The sequence below is a fragment of the Mus pahari genome, chromosome 23, assembly GCF_900095145.1.
Source record: "Mus pahari chromosome 23, PAHARI_EIJ_v1.1, whole genome shotgun sequence".
In the NCBI taxonomy this organism is placed as follows: Eukaryota; Metazoa; Chordata; class Mammalia; order Rodentia; family Muridae; genus Mus; species Mus pahari.
Window position 1 is genome coordinate 28686050 of NC_034612.1, and position 7279 is coordinate 28693328.

Below are 7279 nucleotides of genomic sequence, written 5' to 3' on the forward strand. Positions count from 1 at the left end.
TAGTCCTGGGTCCTAAAAGAAAGCAGGCTAATCAATCAGTGGGGGGATAAACTAGAAATCAGCACTTCTCCTTGGCTTCTGCTCTAGTCTCTGCCTCCTAGCTCCTGGCCTAGTTCTTGCTCTGACCTCCTTTGGTGTTGAACAGTGATGTAAAAATAAGAGAAATAAAAACTCCCTTTCACAGTAGCTTTCAGCCATGATATTTTGTTTTGTTTTGTTTTGGGTTTTATTTATTTTTTATTAGATATTTTCTTTATTTACATTTCAAATGCTATCCCAAAAGTTCCCTATACCCTCCCCCCCCCACCCCTGCTCCCCTCAGCCATGATATTTTATCCTAGGAATAGACAATTATAAGACAGCATGCAGAGCTCTGACCTGAGTACTATTTTTTTTTTCAGAGATAACTGAAATAGATAATTATTATTCCAAATGGAATTTCTCATGTTAGCACACTGAGACCAACCACACTTCAGCTGAACATCTGACAGTTTGTATTTAAGAACAGCCTTATTGCTATGTAGCAAATACTTCAAACTCTCTTAGTTTGTCCAACTTCACACACCATAAAAATGATGAAACTGTCCTGATTCAGCAATATAGCTGAAAATCCAAAAGTAGTTGAGGGGTTCCATATATCAGGTAACCTCTGAGCTAAGTGCCCCTTGATACCCCTCTGCAGATTCAAGACACTGAAGAAGCAATGGCCAGGTCCAACAATGGATGGGTACTTGACCATGTATATACTATTATTGAGAAGGCATACTCGTGTATGAAAACACTGTACTTCGTGTCTTCAAATGTTCACATTTCTTCAGAACAGAGAGAATGGCATATACTGAGAAGTTCTTGATTACTAGGCACTCCTGGGACATAAAGTAGGAAAGCCTGTGTGGACATGGAACTCTACAGAGTTCCCCTTCAGATAACATTTTTGATCTGAATATAACAGATGTTCATAGAGTCAAAGACTGGAATGAGTGGTACCCAAAGAGAATCTTCATATGGTAGAGAACTTTAGCTTAATCTAATGTGGGGACATTGATAGGATGCAGGCAGATGCCATTAACATGGTATGCATTAATTTGCCTTAGTGTGGCCATGCCACAAACACCTAGAAGGTGCTGTATTACGGATCGCTCTACAATCCTAATGTAACTTTGCTCTATTTGGATAGATACCAAAAATACAAAAGCAGGGGCTTACTTTGTGTTATCACCTCTGTACTCACAGTGCCTAAAGCTTATGTATCTAGACTTTTAAAGCAATGGGCTTCCACCTACAGGTCTTTAGGATAAATGCCTTATACAATAAGTTGTTATCTTTTACAGTGGTCCTCAAATTTTCTAGTGCTGTAATCCTTTAATATAGCTCCTCATGTTGTGGTGACCTCCAACTTTAAAATTATTTTTGTTGCTACTTTATAACTGCAATTTTTGCTACTGTTACAAATCATAGTGTAAACATTATGGTTTTTAATGGTCTTAGATTGCCCCCTGGAAAGGCCCATCAATCACCCAAGTGAGATGAAATCCACAGGTTGAGAAATATTGGTCTATAACTTGAGTGTTTCAAAGCTAATTACTTATAGCTCTGGGCTGGGTTCCATCAATTTGACCTGAAGTTAGCATTCAGTGTTACAAATTGGAGCTTTGGGAGTCGGTACCTTTAATTCTTTGATGCTCTCCATGATTCCTTTCTATCTGGGATTGTAAGTCTTAGTGGATCTCTAGATGTCCTCCAACAGCTGAGGATTTCCTGTAACTTTAAAAATCTTGTATAGCCACAGACTGTCTTCCTTCTCTGTACCTTCTGAGTCTTAGGAGTCTATAGTTTCTGCTTGTAGATACTTTCTGGAATGTTGCAGTCACAAACTAGATGCTGTGTTTTCTGACCTTTGTGCAATCATCTTGGCCATCTTCCCTAGGATAACTACCACAAATAGTATCCACTGAAGCCTCATCCAGATGGCTTCAGTGGGTCCTAATGTTAGATATAATGTAGTAAGTGTTCAGGAGAGTTAGCTCCTGCACTGACCAGAGAATGAAAAGAGTGATGTATTCATGCCTGGACACCTCTGCCTGTGCCTGTTGTGTTTCAGAGACATGATGTTCTCTCACCACATTTAAACATAAAGAGTCCAGAAGCTGCAATAGAGGAGTTCATGTACAGTATCTGAAAGCAGGGTCACCTAAATGATGTTTTCATCTGTCATGGATAAAGAAACGTTCCCAGGTTGTAACATAGTATACAGAGAGGCCAAAGAAGTGTCTCCCAAGTAAAGCCACACTTGAAGTAATTCCCATAAAAGCTGCAGATGTCCCTGTGGTCAGGATACAGTGTTCTGAAATCTTCAGTTATATAACTGGGGATAACATTTCTCAAGGCATCTGAATACAAAGTGAAGTGGCCTTGAACTGTTTAAAACAGCACAGCTTTCATAAGGACAGTGTATGCAACCTATTTTCTACAAACTTTCAGTCAAATTTGTGGAGCTGTTTTGTAACCATCCAGAGACTACCCCACCCGGGGATCCATCACATAATCAGCCACCAAACGCAGACACTATTTCATACGCCAGCAAGATTTTTCTGAAAGGACCCATATGTAGCTGTCCCATGTGAGGCTATGCCCGTGCCTGGCAAATACAGAAGTGGATGCTCACAGTCATCTATAGGATGAAACACGGGGCTCCCAGTGGAGGAGCTAGAGAAATTACCCAAGGAGCTGAAGGGGTCTGTAACCCTATAGATGGAACAACAATATGAACTAACCAGTACCCCCAGAGCTTGTGTCTCTTGCTGCATATGTAGTAGAAGATGGCCTAATCGGCCATCATTAGGAAGAGAGGCCCCTTGGTCTTCCAAACTTTTTATGCCCCAGTACAGGGGAATGCCAGGGCCAAGAAGTGGGTGGGTAGGGGAGCATGGTGGGGGGAGGGTATATGCTTTTCAGGATAGCATTTGAAATGTAAATGAAGAAAATATTTAATAAAAATTCACAAAAAAAGAAGCCTCAACAGATACAAGAATATTGTACTCAGTGATAATTTGGTCAGGGAAGGAATAAAGAAATTAAAGAATTTTTAAAATTCAATGAAACTGAAAGCACAGCATACCTAAACTTATGGGACACAATGCAAGTGGTGCTTACAGGAAAATTTACAGCACTAAGCGCCTTCATAAAGTAACTGGAGAGATCCTACACTAGCAACTTAATAGCAAACCTGAAAATTAGAACAAAAAGAAGCAAACACACCTAAGAGGAGTAGACATCGGTAAATAATCAAACTCAGGACTGAAATCAATCAAGTAGACACACAGAAAACAATGCAAAGAATCAACAAAACCAAACAATGGTTCTTTGAGAAAATCAACAAGATAGATAAACACTTAGCCAAACTAACTAAAAGGCACAGAGACAGTATCCAAATTAACAAAATCAGAAATAAAAAGAGAGGCATAACAACAAAAATTGAGGAAATTCAAAAAAATCTTCAGATCCAACTACAAAAGCCTATACTCAACAAAACTGTAAATCTGGGGGGGGGGAAGGGAAATGGATGATTTTCTAGACAGATATCATGAACCAAAGTTAAATTAAGATCAGGTAAATGATCTAAACGGTCACATAACCCCTAAGGAAATAGAAGAACTCATTAAAAGTCTATAAACAAAAAACAGCCCAGGGCCAAATAATTTTAGACTTTCAAAGTAGAGCTAATAACACTACTCCTCGAACTATTCCACAAAACAGAAAGAGAAGGGACAGGACACAATCCATTCTATGAGGCCACAGTTACTCTGACATCTAAACCACACAAAACCCAGCAAAGAAAGAGAACTTCAGACCAATTTCGCTTATAAATATCAATGCAAAAATACTCAATAAAATTCTCACAAACGGAATCCAAGAACACATCAAAAAACATCATTCCCCACAATCAAGTAGGCTTTATTCCAGAGATGAAGTGATGAATCAATATATGGAAATCCTGTAGTTCTTTAAGGTATTTTGAGTTTCCTCTTTAAGGGCTTCTACCTGTTTACCTGTGTTCTCCTGTATTTCTTTAAGGGAGTTATTTGTGTCCTTCTTAAAGTCATCCTGAGATGTAATTTTAAATCAGAGTCTTGTTTTTTCTGGTACCTTGTCATAATAGTCTCAACTTCAGCAAAGTGGCTGGATATACAATTAACTCAAACAAATCAGTGGCATTTCTCTATATAAAGGATAAACAGACTGAGAAAGAATTTAGGGAAACAACACCCTTCACAGTAGTCACAAACAATATAAAATATCTTTGTGTGACTCTAACCAAACAAGTGAGAGATCTGTATGACAAGAACTTCAAGTCTTTGAAGAAAGAAATTGAAGAAGATCTCAGAAGATGGAAAGATCTCCAATGCTCATGGATTGGCAGGATTAATATAGTAAAAATGGCCATCTTACCAAAAGCAATCTACAGATTCAATGCAAAGCCCACCAAAATTCCAACTCAATTCTTCATAGAGTTAGAAAAAGCAATTCTCAAATTCATTTGGAATAACAAAACAAAACAAAAACAAGGTGGCAAAAACTATTCCCAACAATAAAAGAACATCTGGGGGAATCACCATCCCTGACCTCAAGCTGTGCTACAGAGCAATAGTGATAAAAGCTGCATGGAATTGGTACAGAGACAGGCAGGTAGATCAATGGAATAGAACTGAAGTTGTTTTTCGGCTGTAGTAGTTCTCGGGTGGAATTTTTAGGGTCACTAAAGTATACTATCTTATCATCTGCAAATAGTGATATTTTGACTTCTTCCTTTCCAATTTGTATCCCTTTGACCTCCTTTTGTTGTCTAGCTAGAACTTCAAGTACTATATTGAGTAGATAGGGAGAGAGTAGGCAGCCTTGATTTTAGTGGGATGGCTTTAAGTTTCTCTCCATTTAGTTTGATATTGGCTACTGGTTTGCTGTATATTGTTTTTACTATGTTTATATATGGGCCTTGAATTCCTGATCTTTCCAAGACTTTTAACATTAAGGGATATTGAATTTTTGAATGCTTTTTCAGTATCTAATGAAATAATCATGTGCTTTTTTTCTTTTGAGTTTGTTAATGTAGTGGATTACAGTTATAGATTCCCTTATATTGAACCATCCCTGCAACCCTGGGATGAAGCCTACTTGATCTTCCCTACCCCTACATCCAGTAGAGGGCTAATATCCAAAATATATAAAGACCTCAAGAAGTTAGCCTCCAAAAAAATAAATAACCCAATTAAAAATGAGGCACAGAGCTAAACAGAATTTTCAAGAGGAATCTCGAATGGCCCAGAAACACTTTAGGAAGTGTTCAAAATCCTTAGTCATCAGGGAAATGAAAATCAAAATGACCCTAAGTTTCCATGTTATACCATTCAGAATGGCTAAGATAAAAAACTCAAGCAACAGCACATGCTGGGGAGGATGTGGAGAAAGAGGAACACTCTTGCATTGCTGGTGGGATTGCAAACTGGTACAACCACTCTGGAAATCAATCTGGAGGTTGCTCAGAAAATTGGAAATAGTTCTTTGTGACGACCCAGCTACACTACTCCGGGCATATACCCAAAAGATATTTCACCATACTACAAGGACACTTGCTCCACTATGTTCATTAGCAGCCTTATTCATAATGGCCAGAAACTGAAAGCAACCCAGATGTCCCTCAACCAAAGAATGAATTCAGAAAATGTGGCTCATTCACATAATGGAACACAATTCAACTATTTAAAATGAGACATCAAGAATTTTGCAGGCAAATGGATGGTACTAGAAAACATCATCCTGAGTGAGGTAACCCAAACCTAAAGCTATATGCATGGTATGTACTAACTGATAAGTGGATATTATCCAAAAAGTACAAAATACCCATGATAAAACCCACAGACAATCATAAGGATTTTAACAAAAGGAAGGCCCAAGTATGGATGCTTCAATCCCACTTAGAACAACATACTCACAGGAGGCAAAGGGAAGTAGGAACCTGGGTAGGAAAAGAGAGGGGGAACGGAAAGGGGCCAGGATCAGGTATGGGGGGAGACAAGAGAAAAGTCCAGAGGGTCAGGAGAATGGATGCAGCTGCTAGGGGTGAGATGTGAGAGGGACCTCTAGAAAATCCCAGACCTGAGACGTGAGAGGCTCCCAAGACTCCATGGGGATAACCTTAGGTGAAATGCCCAACAGTGGGGAGATTGAACCTGAAGAGACCACCTAGAGTAGATAGTCAAGGCCTCCAGTGAAGGGTTGGGGTGACCAACCCACCCTCAAAATGTTTGACCCAGAATTGTTCCTGTGTAAAAGAAATGCAGGAGCCAGGCGTGGTGGCGCACGCCTTTAATCCCAGCACTTGAGAGGCAGAGGCAGGCAGATTTCTGAGTTTGAGGCCAGCCTGGTCTACAAAGTGAGTTCCAGGACAGCCAGGGCTACACAGAGAAACCCTGCCTCGAAAAACAAAAACAAAAACAAAAACAAAAACAAAAACAAAAACAAAAAAGAAGAAGAAAAGAAAAGAGAAAAAGAAAAGAAAAGAAAAGAAGCGACTGAGGGAAAAGCCCAGCTTGGGATTCACCCCATGGGCAACACCAAACCCTGACACTATTACTGATGCTATGTTATGCTTGCAGACAGCAGCCCAGCATGGCTGTCCTCTGAGAGGCTCTACCAGCCGCTGACTGAGATAGATGCAGATACTTACAGCCAGACATTGTACTTAGGTCAGGGACCCCTATGGAAGGAAGAGTAAGGGGAAGTGTTGAAGGAGCTAAAGAGAATGGCAACCCCATAGGGAGACCAACGGTGTCAACTAATCCGGACCTCTGAGAGCTTCCAAAGACTAAGCCACCATCCAAAGAGCATCCACATGCTGGTCCGAGGCCCGCAGCACATATGTAGCAGAGGACTGCCTTCTCTGGCCTCAGGGGAAGAGGAGGTGCCTAATCCTGTAGAATTCAGAAAAGGGGGATGCTGGGAGGGGGGAGCACCTCTCAAAGGTGAAGGGAGGGGTGGGGTGAAGAACTAGGGAGTGGGGACCAGGGTGGGGGGACAACATTTGGAACCTAAATAAAATAATTTTTTAAAAGATTATAAAAGAGCCGGGCGGTGGTGGCACACGCCTTTAATCCCAGCACTTGGGAGGCAGAGGTGGGCGGATTTCTGAGTTCAAGGCCAGCCTGGTCTACAGAGTTCCAGGACAGCCAGGGCTACACAGAGAAACCCAGTCCTGTCCTACGGCTATGAGGATGCGCAGCAA